This window comes from Micropterus salmoides, unplaced genomic scaffold (genome assembly GCF_014851395.1).
Source record: "Micropterus salmoides isolate LMB-PRFRI ecotype aquatic unplaced genomic scaffold, ASM1485139v1 Ms_hic_scaffold_1580, whole genome shotgun sequence".
In the NCBI taxonomy this organism is placed as follows: Eukaryota; Metazoa; Chordata; class Actinopteri; order Centrarchiformes; family Centrarchidae; genus Micropterus; species Micropterus salmoides.
This window is the reverse complement of record NW_024040686.1, coordinates 15,270-37,503: the sequence shown is the minus strand read 5'-3', so window position 1 is coordinate 37,503 and position 22,234 is coordinate 15,270. Positions and strand designations below refer to the sequence as shown.

The window sequence follows — 22,234 nt, the reverse complement described above, 5'->3', positions numbered from 1 at the left end:
CTATGCTAACTTGTTCACAGTAAAGTACAACGATAGCTGGTATAAAGTTACAGACACATATTTTCTGAACTCACCAGGTACTTCAACTTCCTCGCTTCTTTTCTCCAAGTAATGTCCAGATTTGTCCGGTTTTGATATAAATATAAGTAGTATCCAACAGAGCTCTGGGTGCCAACCGACGCTAACAACAACAGTGGGACCGGACGTGCACGGAAGCTAGCTGCTGAGAAGCTCGAGTGAAGATAAATCAACATGTAATCCCAAAAACTAAAGTAAAAGCTAATTTAATAAACAGGTAACTCTGAGCTCCTCCCGCGAGCAAACGGCGTAGTTCTCATAGCATAAACCAGACGGACTACAGGTGTTTATTTGTCCAAAAGCTGCACGCGCTCCCGGCTCTTCTCCCCCAAGTTTAGCAGCTCTCCGCCGGCCAGCAGAGTTTCAATCCCCCGCTCTGCCTGGTCCTCTCCACACAACGCTCTGAGGCCGTCGGCAACGTCCGGACAATCTCAACGCTGATAGGCTATCGCGGCTCAGCATCATGTGACCTTCTTGCTCAAGTTGAAAATGTTCAACTCACGCGTTGCCGGCGCGCCGTAAGTTCCTCACTCAACATCTGTCTGGCCACAAGGCAAGGCCGAGGCGCTGTAGCTTAGTGGTTAAAGCGCCTGTCTCGTAAACAGGAGAGCCTGGGTTCAACTCCCAGCAGTGCCTTGTCGTTACAGAATTCTTAATGTCTGCAATGTTTAATCTGTTATGTAGTGAGGATCCCCTGCTTAGATGTTATTCATATGATGAAAAAACTGAGTGTTTCACCCTTTCTCACTGCATAGTATGTGTTTGCTGTGTAAATCTATATGTATACTATCCAACGAAGGTTAAAATCAAGGGCAACTGCACTTGGTTGAACATATTGGAAGACGTTTCGTCCCTCATCCAAAGGACTTCTTCAGTTCTGACTGACTGGCAGGGAAACTCACCTATTTAACCTCAGTGGGGTCGTTGGCCAGGGTCATCGATACCGCTGGTTCGTTAGTGTTCCTGGTTGCTGTGACGACAGTCGTTACAGTCGTTAGGACTACCGGTGGCCGAGACTGAACGACCATCCTTGGTATCTTCACCTGAGGCCAATAGGTTACGTTTGTTGAGTTTCCTGGGAAGAGATGAAAGGACAGCATTGTAAGTGGGGGATAAGTGGTGGCGTAGACCCCCTCCTCGTTCAATGACGGCTTCTCGACCCGGGTGTAGATGGCTTCCTTGACACCTCTTTCAAACCATCCATCTTCCCTGTCTAAAATGTGCACCTGGTGGTCCTCAAACGAGTGTCCTCTGTCCTTCAGATGTAAGAAGACTGCAGAGTCTTGACATGAGGAGTTGGCCCTTCTGTGTTGAGCCACATATAGAGCCTCTCTATATGTATACTAGATTAGCAAGAATGTCTGAGAAGTTCATTCAAACTTGTCTTTGCATTTCACCAGGAACTTCGACTAGTGAACTTCTGATCTTATGCAGCTCCGAAAGTACTGGTAGCTCTGCTGGTTTAGAAGCTGGTAAATCAACTCTATAAAGGCTCAGTCATCTTTATTTTTAAGGAAAAAGCAATTATGCAGGCTCTGTGGCTTAGTTGGTTAAAGTGCCTGTCTAGTAAACAGGAGATCCTGGGTTCAAATCCCAGCGGAGCCTTATGGTTACTGTCCCCTACATGGGCATCATCTTGTTTGGTAACAGAGAAGACGTGGATTCAAATCCTTTCTTCCCTCGGAATAAAGACAGAAGGAGCAACTACACCACCTTGTCCCACACCGCACCATCTGGGTGCAAACCAGAAGCCCTGACCGAGTAGTTTGTAGCTGCAGTACCGGAGGATGCAGTTTCAGGACAGCGACCCTTGTTTACTTTGCGCGAGCTAGCTAGCAGTGTTACTCTTGAAAGCCCCCCAAAGCCAATTCCCCTTACCACAACCATCACAGGGTGTTTGCCTAAACCTAGGTTATTCATCATATGCATGTCAACCGGTTAACACTACAGAAACCTACAGACAGGGTTAACCTCCTTCATGTTGCTGTGCATTACCACCACCGCTCGACTAGATGGCGCTATCGCAAAAGAACTACGGTCCTAGAACTGCGATCGCAGGATTGCGGGGTTCCTGAAACTGCAGCCTCGGGATTAGCTCAAGAACAGTGCGTAGAGCGCTTCATGGAATGGGTTTCCATGGCCGAGCAGCTGCATCCAAGCCTTACATCACCAAGTGCAATGCAAAGCGTCGGATGCAGAGGTGTAAAGCACGCCGCCACTGGATACTAGAGCAGAGGAGTCGTGTTCTCTGGAGTGACGAATCATGCTTCTCTGACTGGCAATCCCATGGACAAGTTTGGGTTTGCCGGTTGCCGGAAGGGAAATTTGGACAAATGGAGGACCACACGTATTATTTAGCCCAGGAGCCGACAGAGCTTGTCGGCCACCGTAGCGTCTCCTGGAGAGGGAGGCGGGAGCGGTGACTGAGTCGTTTATTGCATTTCACAACCCTCACCACTAGATGCCACTAAATACACACTGAACCTTTGTAAACAGCAGATCCTGGGTTCAACTCCCAGCAGTGCCTTGCTGCTACAGATGTGATGTTTGTGAGAGAGATTGGCAGAAGTAAAATGTAGTCTGTATTAACGTATAATCACCTAAAATAAGAATCTGTTGGTTTTTGTTATGAGCCCGTTATATCTACAGAGGGAGCGCCTCGTCTTCCACAGAGTCCGCCGTCTTTATACAGTAGCCCAGAATGGACACTGGCTCTAGAGAGGAGCTTGGCGAGTTCCGCGGCACCCATAGTTTCTCCCACAACGCTTGGAAGTAGAGGGTGAGGCGAGTGGTAATCATTTGGTTGCAATCTGCACGCTCACCACTAGGTGGCAGCTACTACAGCTGTATGAATCCAAAGTTAACATTTTGCTGTGATTAAATGACATTAAACGGATCAAACTGATGCTGAAATAACTACAATATGATGCCGATTTGTTAAACATATAAATTCATGCTTTGTCACTTCTGTCAACAAGTCAGCATGACAACAACTTCTAAATTGTTTGTTTTCTGAATGTAGTTTGGATTGATCAGGGCTACGCTATGCTAACTTGTTCACAGTAAAGTACAACGATAGCTGGTATAAAGTTACAGACACATATTTTCTGAACTCACCAGGTACTTCAACTTCCTCGCTTTCTTTTCTCCAAGTAATGTCCAGATTTGTCCGGTTTTGATATAAATATGAAGTAGTAGTCCAACAGAGCTCTGGGTGCCAACCGACGCTAACAACAACAGTGGGACCGGACGTGCGCGGAAGCTAGCTGCTGAGAAGCTCGAGTGAAGATAAATCAACATTGTAATCCCAAAAACTAAAGTAAACAGCTAATTTAATAAAAGCAGGTAACTCTGAGCTCCTCCCGCGAGCAAACGGCGTAGTTCTCATAGCATAAACCAGACGGACTACAGGTGTTTATTTGTCCAAAAGCTGCAGCGCTGCTCCCGGCTCTTCTCCCCCAAGTTTAGCAGCTCTCCGCCGGCCAGCAGAGTTTCAATCCCCCGCTCTGCCTGGTCCTCTCCACACAACGCTCTGAGGCCGTCGGCAACGTCCGGACAATCTCAACGCTGATAGGCTATCGCGGCTCAGCATCATGTGACCTTCTTGCTCAAGTTGAAAATGTTCAACTCACGCGTTGCCGGCAGCGCCGTAAGTTCCTCACTCAACATCTGTCTGGCCACAAGGCAAGGCCGAGGCGCTGTAGCTTAGTGGTTAAAGCGCCTGTCTCGTAAACAGGAGAGCCTGGGTTCAACTCCCAGCAGTGCCTTGTCGTTACAGAATTCTTAATGTCTGCAATGTTTAATCTGTTATGTAGTGAGGATCCCCTGCTTAGATGTTATTCATATGATGAAAAACTGAGTGTTTCACCCTTTCTCACTGCATAGTATGTGTTTGCTGTGTAAATCTATATGTATACTATCCAACGAAGGTTAAAATCAAGGGCAACTGCACTTGGTTGAACATATTGGAAGACGTTTCGTCCCTCATCCAAAGGACTTCTTCAGTTCTGACTGACTGGCAGGGAAACTCACCTATTTAACCTCAGTGGGGTCGTTGGCCAGGGTCATCGATACCGCTGGTTCGTTAGTGTTCCTGGTTGCTGTGACGACAGTCGTTACAGTCGTTAGGACTACCGGTGGCCGAGACTGAACGACCATCCTTGGTATCTTCACCTGAGGCCAATAGGTTACGTTTGTTGAGTTTCCTGGGAAGAGATGAAAGGACAGCATTGTAAGTGGGGGATAAGTGGTGGCGTAGACCCCCTCCTCGGTTCAATGACGGCTTCTCGACCCGGGTGTAGATGGCTTCCTTGACACCTCTTTCAAACCATCCATCTTCCCTGTCTAAAATGTGCACCTGGTGGTCCTCAAACGAGTGTCCTCTGTCCTTCAGATGTAAGAAGACTGCAGAGTCTTGACATGAGGAGTTGGCCCTTCTGTGTTGAGCCACATATAGAGCCTCTCTATATGTATACTAGATTAGCAAGAATGTCTGAGAAGTTCATTCAAACTTGTCTTTGCATTTCACCAGGAACTTCGACTAGTGAACTTCTGATCTTATGCAGCTCCGAAAGTACTGGTAGCTCTGCTGGTTTAGAAGCTGGTAAATCAACTCTATAAAGGCTCAGTCATCTTTATTTTTAAGGAAAACAGCAATTATGCAGGCTCTGTGGCTTAGTTGGTTAAAGTGCCTGTCTAGTAAACAGGAGATCCTGGGTTCAAATCCCAGCGGAGCCTTATGGTTACTGTCCCCTACATGGGCATCATCTTGTTTGGTAACAGAGAAGACGTGGATTCAAATCCTTTCTTCCCTCGGAATAAAGACAGAAGGAGCAACTACACCACCTTGTCCCACACCCGCACCATCTGGGTGCAAACCAGAAGCCCTGACCGAGTAGTTTGTAGCTGCAGTACCGGAGGATGCAGTTTCAGGACAGCGACCCTTGTTTACTTTGCGCTAGCTAGCTAGCAGTGTTACTCTTGAAAGCCCCCCAAAGCCAATTCCCCTTACCACAACCATCACAGGGTGTTTGCCTAAACCTAGGTTATTCATCATATGCATGTCAACCGGTTAACACTACAGAAACCTACAGACAGGGTTAACCTCCTTCATGTTGCTGTGCATTACCACCACCGCTCGACTAGATGGCGCTATCGCAAAAGAACTACGGTCCTAGAACTGCGATCGCAGGATTGCGGGGTTCCTGAAACTGCAGCCTCGGGATTAGCTCAAGAACAGTGCGTAGAGCGCTTCATGGAATGGGTTTCCATGGCCGAGCAGCTGCATCCAAGCCTTACATCACCAAGTGCAATGCAAAGCGTCGGATGCAGAGGTGTAAAGCACGCCGCCACTGGATACTAGAGCAGAGGAGTCGTGTTCTCTGGAGTGACGAATCATGCTTCTCTGACTGGCAATCCCATGGACAAGTTTGGGTTTGCCGGTTGCCGGAAGGGAAATTTGGACAAATGGAGGACCACACGTATTATTTAGCCCAGGAGCCGACAGAGCTTGTCGGCCACCGTAGCGTCTCCTGGAGAGGGAGGCGGGAGCGGTGACTGAGTCGTTTATTGCATTTCACAACCCTCACCACTAGATGCCACTAAATACTACACACTGAACCTTTGTAAACAGCAGATCCTGGGTTCAACTCCCAGCAGTGCCTTGCTGCTACAGATGTGATGTTTGTGAGAGAGATTGGCAGAAGTAAAATGTAGTCTGTATTAACGTATAATCACCTAAAATAAGAATCTGTTGGTTTTTGTTATGAGCCCGTTATATCTACAGAGGGAGCGCCTCGTCTTCCACAGAGTCCGCCGTCTTTATACAGTAGCCCAGAATGGACACTGGCTCTAGAGAGGAGCTTGGCGAGTTCCGCGGCACCCATAGTTTCTCCCACAACGCTTGGAAGTAGAGGGTGAGGCGAGTGGTAATCATTTGGTTGCAATCTGCACGCTCACCACTAGGTGGCAGCTACTACAGCTGTATGAATCCAAAGTTAACATTTTGCTGTGATTAAATGACATTAAACGGATCAAACTGATGCTGAAATAACTACAATATGATGCCGATTTGTTAAACATATAAATTCATGCTTTGTCACTTCTGTCAACAAGTCAGCATGACAACAACTTCTAAATTGTTTGTTTTCTGAATGTAGTTTGGATTGATCAGGGCTACGCTATGCTAACTTGTTCACAGTAAAGTACAACGATAGCTGGTATAAAGTTACAGACACATATTTTCTGAACTCACCAGGTACTTCAACTTCCTCGCTTTCTTTTCTCCAAGTAATGTCCAGATTTGTCCGGTTTTGATATAAATATGAAGTAGTAGTCCAACAGAGCTCTGGGTGCCAACCGACGCTAACAACAACAGTGGGACCGGACGTGCGCGGAAGCTAGCTGCTGAGAAGCTCGAGTGAAGATAAATCAACATTGTAATCCCAAAAACTAAAGTAAACAGCTAATTTAATAAAAGCAGGTAACTCTGAGCTCCTCCCGCGAGCAAACGGCGTAGTTCTCATAGCATAAACCAGACGGACTACAGGTGTTTATTTGTCCAAAAGCTGCAGCGCTGCTCCCGGCTCTTCTCCCCCAAGTTTAGCAGCTCTCCGCCGGCCAGCAGAGTTTCAATCCCCCGCTCTGCCTGGTCCTCTCCACACAACGCTCTGAGGCCGTCGGCAACGTCCGGACAATCTCAACGCTGATAGGCTATCGCGGCTCAGCATCATGTGACCTTCTTGCTCAAGTTGAAAATGTTCAACTCACGCGTTGCCGGCAGCGCCGTAAGTTCCTCACTCAACATCTGTCTGGCCACAAGGCAAGGCCGAGGCGCTGTAGCTTAGTGGTTAAAGCGCCTGTCTCGTAAACAGGAGAGCCTGGGTTCAACTCCCAGCAGTGCCTTGTCGTTACAGAATTCTTAATGTCTGCAATGTTTAATCTGTTATGTAGTGAGGATCCCCTGCTTAGATGTTATTCATATGATGAAAAACTGAGTGTTTCACCCTTTCTCACTGCATAGTATGTGTTTGCTGTGTAAATCTATATGTATACTATCCAACGAAGGTTAAAATCAAGGGCAACTGCACTTGGTTGAACATATTGGAAGACGTTTCGTCCCTCATCCAAAGGACTTCTTCAGTTCTGACTGACTGGCAGGGAAACTCACCTATTTAACCTCAGTGGGGTCGTTGGCCAGGGTCATCGATACCGCTGGTTCGTTAGTGTTCCTGGTTGCTGTGACGACAGTCGTTACAGTCGTTAGGACTACCGGTGGCCGAGACTGAACGACCATCGTTGGTATCTTCACCTGAGGCCAATAGGTTACGTTTGTTGAGTTTCCTGGGAAGAGATGAAAGGACAGCATTGTAAGTGGGGGATAAGTGGTGGCGTAGACCCCCTCCTCGGTTCAATGACGGCTTCTCGACCCGGGTGTAGATGGCTTCCTTGACACCTCTTTCAAACCATCCATCTTCCCTGTCTAAAATGTGCACCTGGTGGTCCTCAAACGAGTGTCCTCTGTCCTTCAGATGTAAGAAGACTGCAGAGTCTTGACATGAGGAGTTGGCCCTTCTGTGTTGAGCCACATATAGAGCCTCTCTATATGTATACTAGATTAGCAAGAATGTCTGAGAAGTTCATTCAAACTTGTCTTTGCATTTCACCAGGAACTTCGACTAGTGAACTTCTGATCTTATGCAGCTCCGAAAGTACTGGTAGCTCTGCTGGTTTAGAAGCTGGTAAATCAACTCTATAAAGGCTCAGTCATCTTTATTTTTAAGGAAAACAGCAATTATGCAGGCTCTGTGGCTTAGTTGGTTAAAGTGCCTGTCTAGTAAACAGGAGATCCTGGGTTCAAATCCCAGCGGAGCCTTATGGTTACTGTCCCCTACATGGGCATCATCTTGTTTGGTAACAGAGAAGACGTGGATTCAAATCCTTTCTTCCCTCGGAATAAAGACAGAAGGAGCAACTACACCACCTTGTCCCACACCCGCACCATCTGGGTGCAAACCAGAAGCCCTGACCGAGTAGTTTGTAGCTGCAGTACCGGAGGATGCAGTTTCAGGACAGCGACCCTTGTTTACTTTGCGCTAGCTAGCTAGCAGTGTTACTCTTGAAAGCCCCCCAAAGCCAATTCCCCTTACCACAACCATCACAGGGTGTTTGCCTAAACCTAGGTTATTCATCATATGCATGTCAACCGGTTAACACTACAGAAACCTACAGACAGGGTTAACCTCCTTCATGTTGCTGTGCATTACCACCACCGCTCGACTAGATGGCGCTATCGCAAAAGAACTACGGTCCTAGAACTGCGATCGCAGGATTGCGGGGTTCCTGAAACTGCAGCCTCGGGATTAGCTCAAGAACAGTGCGTAGAGCGCTTCATGGAATGGGTTTCCATGGCCGAGCAGCTGCATCCAAGCCTTACATCACCAAGTGCAATGCAAAGCGTCGGATGCAGAGGTGTAAAGCACGCCGCCACTGGATACTAGAGCAGAGGAGTCGTGTTCTCTGGAGTGACGAATCATGCTTCTCTGACTGGCAATCCCATGGACAAGTTTGGGTTTGCCGGTTGCCGGAAGGGAAATTTGGACAAATGGAGGACCACACGTATTATTTAGCCCAGGAGCCGACAGAGCTTGTCGGCCACCGTAGCGTCTCCTGGAGAGGGAGGCGGGAGCGGTGACTGAGTCGTTTATTGCATTTCACAACCCTCACCACTAGATGCCACTAAATACTACACACTGAACCTTTGTAAACAGCAGATCCTGGGTTCAACTCCCAGCAGTGCCTTGCTGCTACAGATGTGATGTTTGTGAGAGAGATTGGCAGAAGTAAAATGTAGTCTGTATTAACGTATAATCACCTAAAATAAGAATCTGTTGGTTTTTGTTATGAGCCCGTTATATCTACAGAGGGAGCGCCTCGTCTTCCACAGAGTCCGCCGTCTTTATACAGTAGCCCAGAATGGACACTGGCTCTAGAGAGGAGCTTGGCGAGTTCCGCGGCACCCATAGTTTCTCCCACAACGCTTGGAAGTAGAGGGTGAGGCGAGTGGTAATCATTTGGTTGCAATCTGCACGCTCACCACTAGGTGGCAGCTACTACAGCTGTATGAATCCAAAGTTAACATTTTGCTGTGATTAAATGACATTAAACGGATCAAACTGATGCTGAAATAACTACAATATGATGCCGATTTGTTAAACATATAAATTCATGCTTTGTCACTTCTGTCAACAAGTCAGCATGACAACAACTTCTAAATTGTTTGTTTTCTGAATGTAGTTTGGATTGATCAGGGCTACGCTATGCTAACTTGTTCACAGTAAAGTACAACGATAGCTGGTATAAAGTTACAGACACATATTTTCTGAACTCACCAGGTACTTCAACTTCCTCGCTTTCTTTTCTCCAAGTAATGTCCAGATTTGTCCGGTTTTGATATAAATATGAAGTAGTAGTCCAACAGAGCTCTGGGTGCCAACCGACGCTAACAACAACAGTGGGACCGGACGTGCGCGGAAGCTAGCTGCTGAGAAGCTCGAGTGAAGATAAATCAACATTGTAATCCCAAAAACTAAAGTAAACAGCTAATTTAATAAAAGCAGGTAACTCTGAGCTCCTCCCGCGAGCAAACGGCGTAGTTCTCATAGCATAAACCAGACGGACTACAGGTGTTTATTTGTCCAAAAGCTGCAGCGCTGCTCCCGGCTCTTCTCCCCCAAGTTTAGCAGCTCTCCGCCGGCCAGCAGAGTTTCAATCCCCCGCTCTGCCTGGTCCTCTCCACACAACGCTCTGAGGCCGTCGGCAACGTCCGGACAATCTCAACGCTGATAGGCTATCGCGGCTCAGCATCATGTGACCTTCTTGCTCAAGTTGAAAATGTTCAACTCACGCGTTGCCGGCAGCGCCGTAAGTTCCTCACTCAACATCTGTCTGGCCACAAGGCAAGGCCGAGGCGCTGTAGCTTAGTGGTTAAAGCGCCTGTCTCGTAAACAGGAGAGCCTGGGTTCAACTCCCAGCAGTGCCTTGTCGTTACAGAATTCTTAATGTCTGCAATGTTTAATCTGTTATGTAGTGAGGATCCCCTGCTTAGATGTTATTCATATGATGAAAAACTGAGTGTTTCACCCTTTCTCACTGCATAGTATGTGTTTGCTGTGTAAATCTATATGTATACTATCCAACGAAGGTTAAAATCAAGGGCAACTGCACTTGGTTGAACATATTGGAAGACGTTTCGTCCCTCATCCAAAGGACTTCTTCAGTTCTGACTGACTGGCAGGGAAACTCACCTATTTAACCTCAGTGGGGTCGTTGGCCAGGGTCATCGATACCGCTGGTTCGTTAGTGTTCCTGGTTGCTGTGACGACAGTCGTTACAGTCGTTAGGACTACCGGTGGCCGAGACTGAACGACCATCGTTGGTATCTTCACCTGAGGCCAATAGGTTACGTTTGTTGAGTTTCCTGGGAAGAGATGAAAGGACAGCATTGTAAGTGGGGGATAAGTGGTGGCGTAGACCCCCTCCTCGGTTCAATGACGGCTTCTCGACCCGGGTGTAGATGGCTTCCTTGACACCTCTTTCAAACCATCCATCTTCCCTGTCTAAAATGTGCACCTGGTGGTCCTCAAACGAGTGTCCTCTGTCCTTCAGATGTAAGAAGACTGCAGAGTCTTGACATGAGGAGTTGGCCCTTCTGTGTTGAGCCACATATAGAGCCTCTCTATATGTATACTAGATTAGCAAGAATGTCTGAGAAGTTCATTCAAACTTGTCTTTGCATTTCACCAGGAACTTCGACTAGTGAACTTCTGATCTTATGCAGCTCCGAAAGTACTGGTAGCTCTGCTGGTTTAGAAGCTGGTAAATCAACTCTATAAAGGCTCAGTCATCTTTATTTTTAAGGAAAACAGCAATTATGCAGGCTCTGTGGCTTAGTTGGTTAAAGTGCCTGTCTAGTAAACAGGAGATCCTGGGTTCAAATCCCAGCGGAGCCTTATGGTTACTGTCCCCTACATGGGCATCATCTTGTTTGGTAACAGAGAAGACGTGGATTCAAATCCTTTCTTCCCTCGGAATAAAGACAGAAGGAGCAACTACACCACCTTGTCCCACACCCGCACCATCTGGGTGCAAACCAGAAGCCCTGACCGAGTAGTTTGTAGCTGCAGTACCGGAGGATGCAGTTTCAGGACAGCGACCCTTGTTTACTTTGCGCTAGCTAGCTAGCAGTGTTACTCTTGAAAGCCCCCCAAAGCCAATTCCCCTTACCACAACCATCACAGGGTGTTTGCCTAAACCTAGGTTATTCATCATATGCATGTCAACCGGTTAACACTACAGAAACCTACAGACAGGGTTAACCTCCTTCATGTTGCTGTGCATTACCACCACCGCTCGACTAGATGGCGCTATCGCAAAAGAACTACGGTCCTAGAACTGCGATCGCAGGATTGCGGGGTTCCTGAAACTGCAGCCTCGGGATTAGCTCAAGAACAGTGCGTAGAGCGCTTCATGGAATGGGTTTCCATGGCCGAGCAGCTGCATCCAAGCCTTACATCACCAAGTGCAATGCAAAGCGTCGGATGCAGAGGTGTAAAGCACGCCGCCACTGGATACTAGAGCAGAGGAGTCGTGTTCTCTGGAGTGACGAATCATGCTTCTCTGACTGGCAATCCCATGGACAAGTTTGGGTTTGCCGGTTGCCGGAAGGGAAATTTGGACAAATGGAGGACCACACGTATTATTTAGCCCAGGAGCCGACAGAGCTTGTCGGCCACCGTAGCGTCTCCTGGAGAGGGAGGCGGGAGCGGTGACTGAGTCGTTTATTGCATTTCACAACCCTCACCACTAGATGCCACTAAATACTACACACTGAACCTTTGTAAACAGCAGATCCTGGGTTCAACTCCCAGCAGTGCCTTGCTGCTACAGATGTGATGTTTGTGAGAGAGATTGGCAGAAGTAAAATGTAGTCTGTATTAACGTATAATCACCTAAAATAAGAATCTGTTGGTTTTTGTTATGAGCCCGTTATATCTACAGAGGGAGCGCCTCGTCTTCCACAGAGTCCGCCGTCTTTATACAGTAGCCCAGAATGGACACTGGCTCTAGAGAGGAGCTTGGCGAGTTCCGCGGCACCCATAGTTTCTCCCACAACGCTTGGAAGTAGAGGGTGAGGCGAGTGGTAATCATTTGGTTGCAATCTGCACGCTCACCACTAGGTGGCAGCTACTACAGCTGTATGAATCCAAAGTTAACATTTTGCTGTGATTAAATGACATTAAACGGATCAAACTGATGCTGAAATAACTACAATATGATGCCGATTTGTTAAACATATAAATTCATGCTTTGTCACTTCTGTCAACAAGTCAGCATGACAACAACTTCTAAATTGTTTGTTTTCTGAATGTAGTTTGGATTGATCAGGGCTACGCTATGCTAACTTGTTCACAGTAAAGTACAACGATAGCTGGTATAAAGTTACAGACACATATTTTCTGAACTCACCAGGTACTTCAACTTCCTCGCTTTCTTTTCTCCAAGTAATGTCCAGATTTGTCCGGTTTTGATATAAATATGAAGTAGTAGTCCAACAGAGCTCTGGGTGCCAACCGACGCTAACAACAACAGTGGGACCGGACGTGCGCGGAAGCTAGCTGCTGAGAAGCTCGAGTGAAGATAAATCAACATTGTAATCCCAAAAACTAAAGTAAACAGCTAATTTAATAAAAGCAGGTAACTCTGAGCTCCTCCCGCGAGCAAACGGCGTAGTTCTCATAGCATAAACCAGACGGACTACAGGTGTTTATTTGTCCAAAAGCTGCAGCGCTGCTCCCGGCTCTTCTCCCCCAAGTTTAGCAGCTCTCCGCCGGCCAGCAGAGTTTCAATCCCCCGCTCTGCCTGGTCCTCTCCACACAACGCTCTGAGGCCGTCGGCAACGTCCGGACAATCTCAACGCTGATAGGCTATCGCGGCTCAGCATCATGTGACCTTCTTGCTCAAGTTGAAAATGTTCAACTCACGCGTTGCCGGCAGCGCCGTAAGTTCCTCACTCAACATCTGTCTGGCCACAAGGCAAGGCCGAGGCGCTGTAGCTTAGTGGTTAAAGCGCCTGTCTCGTAAACAGGAGAGCCTGGGTTCAACTCCCAGCAGTGCCTTGTCGTTACAGAATTCTTAATGTCTGCAATGTTTAATCTGTTATGTAGTGAGGATCCCCTGCTTAGATGTTATTCATATGATGAAAAACTGAGTGTTTCACCCTTTCTCACTGCATAGTATGTGTTTGCTGTGTAAATCTATATGTATACTATCCAACGAAGGTTAAAATCAAGGGCAACTGCACTTGGTTGAACATATTGGAAGACGTTTCGTCCCTCATCCAAAGGACTTCTTCAGTTCTGACTGACTGGCAGGGAAACTCACCTATTTAACCTCAGTGGGGTCGTTGGCCAGGGTCATCGATACCGCTGGTTCGTTAGTGTTCCTGGTTGCTGTGACGACAGTCGTTACAGTCGTTAGGACTACCGGTGGCCGAGACTGAACGACCATCCTTGGTATCTTCACCTGAGGCCAATAGGTTACGTTTGTTGAGTTTCCTGGGAAGAGATGAAAGGACAGCATTGTAAGTGGGGGATAAGTGGTGGCGTAGACCCCCTCCTCGGTTCAATGACGGCTTCTCGACCCGGGTGTAGATGGCTTCCTTGACACCTCTTTCAAACCATCCATCTTCCCTGTCTAAAATGTGCACCTGGTGGTCCTCAAACGAGTGTCCTCTGTCCTTCAGATGTAAGAAGACTGCAGAGTCTTGACATGAGGAGTTGGCCCTTCTGTGTTGAGCCACATATAGAGCCTCTCTATATGTATACTAGATTAGCAAGAATGTCTGAGAAGTTCATTCAAACTTGTCTTTGCATTTCACCAGGAACTTCGACTAGTGAACTTCTGATCTTATGCAGCTCCGAAAGTACTGGTAGCTCTGCTGGTTTAGAAGCTGGTAAATCAACTCTATAAAGGCTCAGTCATCTTTATTTTTAAGGAAAACAGCAATTATGCAGGCTCTGTGGCTTAGTTGGTTAAAGTGCCTGTCTAGTAAACAGGAGATCCTGGGTTCAAATCCCAGCGGAGCCTTATGGTTACTGTCCCCTACATGGGCATCATCTTGTTTGGTAACAGAGAAGACGTGGATTCAAATCCTTTCTTCCCTCGGAATAAAGACAGAAGGAGCAACTACACCACCTTGTCCCACACCCGCACCATCTGGGTGCAAACCAGAAGCCCTGACCGAGTAGTTTGTAGCTGCAGTACCGGAGGATGCAGTTTCAGGACAGCGACCCTTGTTTACTTTGCGCTAGCTAGCTAGCAGTGTTACTCTTGAAAGCCCCCCAAAGCCAATTCCCCTTACCACAACCATCACAGGGTGTTTGCCTAAACCTAGGTTATTCATCATATGCATGTCAACCGGTTAACACTACAGAAACCTACAGACAGGGTTAACCTCCTTCATGTTGCTGTGCATTACCACCACCGCTCGACTAGATGGCGCTATCGCAAAAGAACTACGGTCCTAGAACTGCGATCGCAGGATTGCGGGGTTCCTGAAACTGCAGCCTCGGGATTAGCTCAAGAACAGTGCGTAGAGCGCTTCATGGAATGGGTTTCCATGGCCGAGCAGCTGCATCCAAGCCTTACATCACCAAGTGCAATGCAAAGCGTCGGATGCAGAGGTGTAAAGCACGCCGCCACTGGATACTAGAGCAGAGGAGTCGTGTTCTCTGGAGTGACGAATCATGCTTCTCTGACTGGCAATCCCATGGACAAGTTTGGGTTTGCCGGTTGCCGGAAGGGAAATTTGGACAAATGGAGGACCACACGTATTATTTAGCCCAGGAGCCGACAGAGCTTGTCGGCCACCGTAGCGTCTCCTGGAGAGGGAGGCGGGAGCGGTGACTGAGTCGTTTATTGCATTTCACAACCCTCACCACTAGATGCCACTAAATACTACACACTGAACCTTTGTAAACAGCAGATCCTGGGTTCAACTCCCAGCAGTGCCTTGCTGCTACAGATGTGATGTTTGTGAGAGAGATTGGCAGAAGTAAAATGTAGTCTGTATTAACGTATAATCACCTAAAATAAGAATCTGTTGGTTTTTGTTATGAGCCCGTTATATCTACAGAGGGAGCGCCTCGTCTTCCACAGAGTCCGCCGTCTTTATACAGTAGCCCAGAATGGACACTGGCTCTAGAGAGGAGCTTGGCGAGTTCCGCGGCACCCATAGTTTCTCCCACAACGCTTGGAAGTAGAGGGTGAGGCGAGTGGTAATCATTTGGTTGCAATCTGCACGCTCACCACTAGGTGGCAGCTACTACAGCTGTATGAATCCAAAGTTAACATTTTGCTGTGATTAAATGACATTAAACGGATCAAACTGATGCTGAAATAACTACAATATGATGCCGATTTGTTAAACATATAAATTCATGCTTTGTCACTTCTGTCAACAAGTCAGCATGACAACAACTTCTAAATTGTTTGTTTTCTGAATGTAGTTTGGATTGATCAGGGCTACGCTATGCTAACTTGTTCACAGTAAAGTACAACGATAGCTGGTATAAAGTTACAGACACATATTTTCTGAACTCACCAGGTACTTCAACTTCCTCGCTTTCTTTTCTCCAAGTAATGTCCAGATTTGTCCGGTTTTGATATAAATATGAAGTAGTAGTCCAACAGAGCTCTGGGTGCCAACCGACGCTAACAACAACAGTGGGACCGGACGTGCGCGGAAGCTAGCTGCTGAGAAGCTCGAGTGAAGATAAATCAACATTGTAATCCCAAAAACTAAAGTAAACAGCTAATTTAATAAAAGCAGGTAACTCTGAGCTCCTCCCGCGAGCAAACGGCGTAGTTCTCATAGCATAAACCAGACGGACTACAGGTGTTTATTTGTCCAAAAGCTGCAGCGCTGCTCCCGGCTCTTCTCCCCCAAGTTTAGCAGCTCTCCGCCGGCCAGCAGAGTTTCAATCCCCCGCTCTGCCTGGTCCTCTCCACACAACGCTCTGAGGCCGTCGGCAACGTCCGGACAATCTCAACGCTGATAGGCTATCGCGGCTCAGCATCATGTGACCTTCTTGCTCAAGTTGAAAATGTTCAACTCACGCGTTGCCGGCAGCGCCGTAAGTTCCTCACTCAACATCTGTCTGGCCACAAGGCAAGGCCGAGGCGCTGTAGCTTAGTGGTTAAAGCGCCTGTCTCGTAAACAGGAGAGCCTGGGTTCAACTCCCAGCAGTGCCTTGTCGTTACAGAATTCTTAATGTCTGCAATGTTTAATCTGTTATGTAGTGAGGATCCCCTGCTTAGATGTTATTCATATGATGAAAAACTGAGTGTTTCACCCTTTCTCACTGCATAGTATGTGTTTGCTGTGTAAATCTATATGTATACTATCCAACGAAGGTTAAAATCAAGGGCAACTGCACTTGGTTGAACATATTGGAAGACGTTTCGTCCCTCATCCAAAGGACTTCTTCAGTTCTGACTGACTGGCAGGGAAACTCACCTATTTAACCTCAGTGGGGTCGTTGGCCAGGGTCATCGATACCGCTGGTTCGTTAGTGTTCCTGGTTGCTGTGACGACAGTCGTTACAGTCGTTAGGACTACCGGTGGCCGAGACTGAACGACCATCGTTGGTATCTTCACCTGAGGCCAATAGGTTACGTTTGTTGAGTTTCCTGGGAAGAGATGAAAGGACAGCATTGTAAGTGGGGGATAAGTGGTGGCGTAGACCCCCTCCTCGGTTCAATGACGGCTTCTCGACCCGGGTGTAGATGGCTTCCTTGACACCTCTTTCAAACCATCCATCTTCCCTGTCTAAAATGTGCACCTGGTGGTCCTCAAACGAGTGTCCTCTGTCCTTCAGATGTAAGAAGACTGCAGAGTCTTGACATGAGGAGTTGGCCCTTCTGTGTTGAGCCACATATAGAGCCTCTCTATATGTATACTAGATTAGCAAGAATGTCTGAGAAGTTCATTCAAACTTGTCTTTGCATTTCACCAGGAACTTCGACTAGTGAACTTCTGATCTTATGCAGCTCCGAAAGTACTGGTAGCTCTGCTGGTTTAGAAGCTGGTAAATCAACTCTATAAAGGCTCAGTCATCTTTATTTTTAAGGAAAACAGCAATTATGCAGGCTCTGTGGCTTAGTTGGTTAAAGTGCCTGTCTAGTAAACAGGAGATCCTGGGTTCAAATCCCAGCGGAGCCTTATGGTTACTGTCCCCTACATGGGCATCATCTTGTTTGGTAACAGAGAAGACGTGGATTCAAATCCTTTCTTCCCTCGGAATAAAGACAGAAGGAGCAACTACACCACCTTGTCCCACACCCGCACCATCTGGGTGCAAACCAGAAGCCCTGACCGAGTAGTTTGTAGCTGCAGTACCGGAGGATGCAGTTTCAGGACAGCGACCCTTGTTTACTTTGCGCTAGCTAGCTAGCAGTGTTACTCTTGAAAGCCCCCCAAAGCCAATTCCCCTTACCACAACCATCACAGGGTGTTTGCCTAAACCTAGGTTATTCATCATATGCATGTCAACCGGTTAACACTACAGAAACCTACAGACAGGGTTAACCTCCTTCATGTTGCTGTGCATTACCACCACCGCTCGACTAGATGGCGCTATCGCAAAAGAACTACGGTCCTAGAACTGCGATCGCAGGATTGCGGGGTTCCTGAAACTGCAGCCTCGGGATTAGCTCAAGAACAGTGCGTAGAGCGCTTCATGGAATGGGTTTCCATGGCCGAGCAGCTGCATCCAAGCCTTACATCACCAAGTGCAATGCAAAGCGTCGGATGCAGAGGTGTAAAGCACGCCGCCACTGGATACTAGAGCAGAGGAGTCGTGTTCTCTGGAGTGACGAATCATGCTTCTCTGACTGGCAATCCCATGGACAAGTTTGGGTTTGCCGGTTGCCGGAAGGGAAATTTGGACAAATGGAGGACCACACGTATTATTTAGCCCAGGAGCCGACAGAGCTTGTCGGCCACCGTAGCGTCTCCTGGAGAGGGAGGCGGGAGCGGTGACTGAGTCGTTTATTGCATTTCACAACCCTCACCACTAGATGCCACTAAATACTACACACTGAACCTTTGTAAACAGCAGATCCTGGGTTCAACTCCCAGCAGTGCCTTGCTGCTACAGATGTGATGTTTGTGAGAGAGATTGGCAGAAGTAAAATGTAGTCTGTATTAACGTATAATCACCTAAAATAAGAATCTGTTGGTTTTTGTTATGAGCCCGTTATATCTACAGAGGGAGCGCCTCGTCTTCCACAGAGTCCGCCGTCTTTATACAGTAGCCCAGAATGGACACTGGCTCTAGAGAGGAGCTTGGCGAGTTCCGCGGCACCCATAGTTTCTCCCACAACGCTTGGAAGTAGAGGGTGAGGCGAGTGGTAATCATTTGGTTGCAATCTGCACGCTCACCACTAGGTGGCAGCTACTACAGCTGTATGAATCCAAAGTTAACATTTTGCTGTGATTAAATGACATTAAACGGATCAAACTGATGCTGAAATAACTACAATATGATGCCGATTTGTTAAACATATAAATTCATGCTTTGTCACTTCTGTCAACAAGTCAGCATGACAACAACTTCTAAATTGTTTGTTTTCTGAATGTAGTTTGGATTGATCAGGGCTACGCTATGCTAACTTGTTCACAGTAAAGTACAACGATAGCTGGTATAAAGTTACAGACACATATTTTCTGAACTCACCAGGTACTTCAACTTCCTCGCTTTCTTTTCTCCAAGTAATGTCCAGATTTGTCCGGTTTTGATATAAATATGAAGTAGTAGTCCAACAGAGCTCTGGGTGCCAACCGACGCTAACAACAACAGTGGGACCGGACGTGCACGGAAGCTAGCTGCTGAGAAGCTCGAGTGAAGATAAATCAACATTGTAATCCCAAAAACTAAAGTAAAAGCTAATTTAATAAAAGCAGGTAACTCTGAGCTCCTCCCGCGAGCAAACGGCGTAGTTCTCATAGCATAAACCAGACGGACTACAGGTGTTTATTTGTCCAAAAGCTGCAGCGCTGCTCCCGGCTCTTCTCCCCCAAGTTTAGCAGCTCTCCGCCGGCCAGCAGAGTTTCAATCCCCCGCTCTGCCTGGTCCTCTCCACACAACGCTCTGAGGCCGTCGGCAACGTCCGGACAATCTCAACGCTGATAGGCTATCGCGGCTCAGCATCATGTGACCTTCTTGCTCAAGTTGAAAATGTTCAACTCACGCGTTGCCGGCAGCGCCGTAAGTTCCTCACTCAACATCTGTCTGGCCACAAGGCAAGGCCGAGGCGCTGTAGCTTAGTGGTTAAAGCGCCTGTCTCGTAAACAGGAGAGCCTGGGTTCAACTCCCAGCAGTGCCTTGTCGTTACAGAATTCTTAATGTCTGCAATGTTTAATCTGTTATGTAGTGAGGATCCCCTGCTTAGATGTTATTCATATGATGAAAAACTGAGTGTTTCACCCTTTCTCACTGCATAGTATGTGTTTGCTGTGTAAATCTATATGTATACTATCCAACGAAGGTTAAAATCAAGGGCAACTGCACTTGGTTGAACATATTGGAAGACGTTTCGTCCCTCATCCAAAGGACTTCTTCAGTTCTGACTGACTGGCAGGGAAACTCACCTATTTAACCTCAGTGGGGTCGTTGGCCAGGGTCATCGATACCGCTGGTTCGTTAGTGTTCCTGGTTGCTGTGACGACAGTCGTTACAGTCGTTAGGACTACCGGTGGCCGAGACTGAACGACCATCGTTGGTATCTTCACCTGAGGCCAATAGGTTACGTTTGTTGAGTTTCCTGGGAAGAGATGAAAGGACAGCATTGTAAGTGGGGGATAAGTGGTGGCGTAGACCCCCTCCTCGGTTCAATGACGGCTTCTCGACCCGGGTGTAGATGGCTTCCTTGACACCTCTTTCAAACCATCCATCTTCCCTGTCTAAAATGTGCACCTGGTGGTCCTCAAACGAGTGTCCTCTGTCCTTCAGATGTAAGAAGACTGCAGAGTCTTGACATGAGGAGTTGGCCCTTCTGTGTTGAGCCACATATAGAGCCTCTCTATATGTATACTAGATTAGCAAGAATGTCTGAGAAGTTCATTCAAACTTGTCTTTGCATTTCACCAGGAACTTCGACTAGTGAACTTCTGATCTTATGCAGCTCCGAAAGTACTGGTAGCTCTGCTGGTTTAGAAGCTGGTAAATCAACTCTATAAAGGCTCAGTCATCTTTATTTTTAAGGAAAACAGCAATTATGCAGGCTCTGTGGCTTAGTTGGTTAAAGTGCCTGTCTAGTAAACAGGAGATCCTGGGTTCAAATCCCAGCGGAGCCTTATGGTTACTGTCCCCTACATGGGCATCATCTTGTTTGGTAACAGAGAAGACGTGGATTCAAATCCTTTCTTCCCTCGGAATAAAGACAGAAGGAGCAACTACACCACCTTGTCCCACACCCGCACCATCTGGGTGCAAACCAGAAGCCCTGACCGAGTAGTTTGTAGCTGCAGTACCGGAGGATGCAGTTTCAGGACAGCGACCCTTGTTTACTTTGCGCTAGCTAGCTAGCAGTGTTACTCTTGAAAGCCCCCCAAAGCCAATTCCCCTTACCACAACCATCACAGGGTGTTTGCCTAAACCTAGGTTATTCATCATATGCATGTCAACCGGTTAACACTACAGAAACCTACAGACAGGGTTAACCTCCTTCATGTTGCTGTGCATTACCACCACCGCTCGACTAGATGGCGCTATCGCAAAAGAACTACGGTCCTAGAACTGCGATCGCAGGATTGCGGGGTTCCTGAAACTGCAGCCTCGGGATTAGCTCAAGAACAGTGCGTAGAGCGCTTCATGGAATGGGTTTCCATGGCCGAGCAGCTGCATCCAAGCCTTACATCACCAAGTGCAATGCAAAGCGTCGGATGCAGAGGTGTAAAGCACGCCGCCACTGGATACTAGAGCAGAGGAGTCGTGTTCTCTGGAGTGACGAATCATGCTTCTCTGACTGGCAATCCCATGGACAAGTTTGGGTTTGCCGGTTGCCGGAAGGGAAATTTGGACAAATGGAGGACCACACGTATTATTTAGCCCAGGAGCCGACAGAGCTTGTCGGCCACCGTAGCGTCTCCTGGAGAGGGAGGCGGGAGCGGTGACTGAGTCGTTTATTGCATTTCACAACCCTCACCACTAGATGCCACTAAATACTACACACTGAACCTTTGTAAACAGCAGATCCTGGGTTCAACTCCCAGCAGTGCCTTGCTGCTACAGATGTGATGTTTGTGAGAGAGATTGGCAGAAGTAAAATGTAGTCTGTATTAACGTATAATCACCTAAAATAAGAATCTGTTGGTTTTTGTTATGAGCCCGTTATATCTACAGAGGGAGCGCCTCGTCTTCCACAGAGTCCGCCGTCTTTATACAGTAGCCCAGAATGGACACTGGCTCTAGAGAGGAGCTTGGCGAGTTCCGCGGCACCCATAGTTTCTCCCACAACGCTTGGAAGTAGAGGGTGAGGCGAGTGGTAATCATTTGGTTGCAATCTGCACGCTCACCACTAGGTGGCAGCTACTACAGCTGTATGAATCCAAAGTTAACATTTTGCTGTGATTAAATGACATTAAACGGATCAAACTGATGCTGAAATAACTACAATATGATGCCGATTTGTTAAACATATAAATTCATGCTTTGTCACTTCTGTCAACAAGTCAGCATGACAACAACTTCTAAATTGTTTGTTTTCTGAATGTAGTTTGGATTGATCAGGGCTACGCTATGCTAACTTGTTCACAGTAAAGTACAACGATAGCTGGTATAAAGTTACAGACACATATTTTCTGAACTCACCAGGTACTTCAACTTCCTCGCTTTCTTTTCTCCAAGTAATGTCCAGATTTGTCCGGTTTTGATATAAATATGAAGTAGTAGTCCAACAGAGCTCTGGGTGCCAACCGACGCTAACAACAACAGTGGGACCGGACGTGCACGGAAGCTAGCTGCTGAGAAGCTCGAGTGAAGATAAATCAACATTGTAATCCCAAAAACTAAAGTAAAAGCTAATTTAATAAAAG

The 22,234-nt window shown here is 47.3% G+C and overlaps 14 non-coding genes across 14 annotated transcripts; all 14 read left to right on the top strand.

Annotated features, from left to right (window-relative positions):
- Nucleotides 1-641: 641 nt before the first annotated feature.
- On the top strand, nucleotides 642-714 carry trnat-cgu. The gene has a single exon. It is a non-coding gene; the product is annotated as a tRNA-Thr (tRNA).
- An 895-nt stretch (nucleotides 715-1,609) lies between these two features.
- trnat-agu lies at nucleotides 1,610-1,683 on the top strand. Its single transcript has one exon. It is a non-coding gene; the product is annotated as a tRNA-Thr (tRNA).
- A 2,089-nt stretch (nucleotides 1,684-3,772) lies between these two features.
- trnat-cgu lies at nucleotides 3,773-3,845 on the top strand. The gene has a single exon. It is a non-coding gene; the product is annotated as a tRNA-Thr (tRNA).
- An 896-nt stretch (nucleotides 3,846-4,741) lies between these two features.
- Nucleotides 4,742-4,815, top strand: trnat-agu. Its single transcript has one exon. It is a non-coding gene; the product is annotated as a tRNA-Thr (tRNA).
- A 2,093-nt stretch (nucleotides 4,816-6,908) lies between these two features.
- On the top strand, nucleotides 6,909-6,981 carry trnat-cgu. The gene has a single exon. It is a non-coding gene; the product is annotated as a tRNA-Thr (tRNA).
- An 896-nt stretch (nucleotides 6,982-7,877) lies between these two features.
- Nucleotides 7,878-7,951, top strand: trnat-agu. Its single transcript has one exon. It is a non-coding gene; the product is annotated as a tRNA-Thr (tRNA).
- A 2,093-nt stretch (nucleotides 7,952-10,044) lies between these two features.
- Nucleotides 10,045-10,117, top strand: trnat-cgu. The gene has a single exon. It is a non-coding gene; the product is annotated as a tRNA-Thr (tRNA).
- Nucleotides 10,118-11,013: 896 nt separating this feature from the next.
- On the top strand, nucleotides 11,014-11,087 carry trnat-agu. Its single transcript has one exon. It is a non-coding gene; the product is annotated as a tRNA-Thr (tRNA).
- A 2,093-nt stretch (nucleotides 11,088-13,180) lies between these two features.
- Nucleotides 13,181-13,253, top strand: trnat-cgu. The gene has a single exon. It is a non-coding gene; the product is annotated as a tRNA-Thr (tRNA).
- Nucleotides 13,254-14,149: 896 nt separating this feature from the next.
- trnat-agu lies at nucleotides 14,150-14,223 on the top strand. The gene has a single exon. It is a non-coding gene; the product is annotated as a tRNA-Thr (tRNA).
- Nucleotides 14,224-16,316: 2,093 nt separating this feature from the next.
- On the top strand, nucleotides 16,317-16,389 carry trnat-cgu. The gene has a single exon. It is a non-coding gene; the product is annotated as a tRNA-Thr (tRNA).
- Nucleotides 16,390-17,285: 896 nt separating this feature from the next.
- trnat-agu lies at nucleotides 17,286-17,359 on the top strand. The gene has a single exon. It is a non-coding gene; the product is annotated as a tRNA-Thr (tRNA).
- A 2,092-nt stretch (nucleotides 17,360-19,451) lies between these two features.
- Nucleotides 19,452-19,524, top strand: trnat-cgu. Its single transcript has one exon. It is a non-coding gene; the product is annotated as a tRNA-Thr (tRNA).
- Nucleotides 19,525-20,420: 896 nt separating this feature from the next.
- On the top strand, nucleotides 20,421-20,494 carry trnat-agu. The gene has a single exon. It is a non-coding gene; the product is annotated as a tRNA-Thr (tRNA).
- The last annotated feature ends 1,740 nt before the right edge of the window (nucleotides 20,495-22,234 follow it).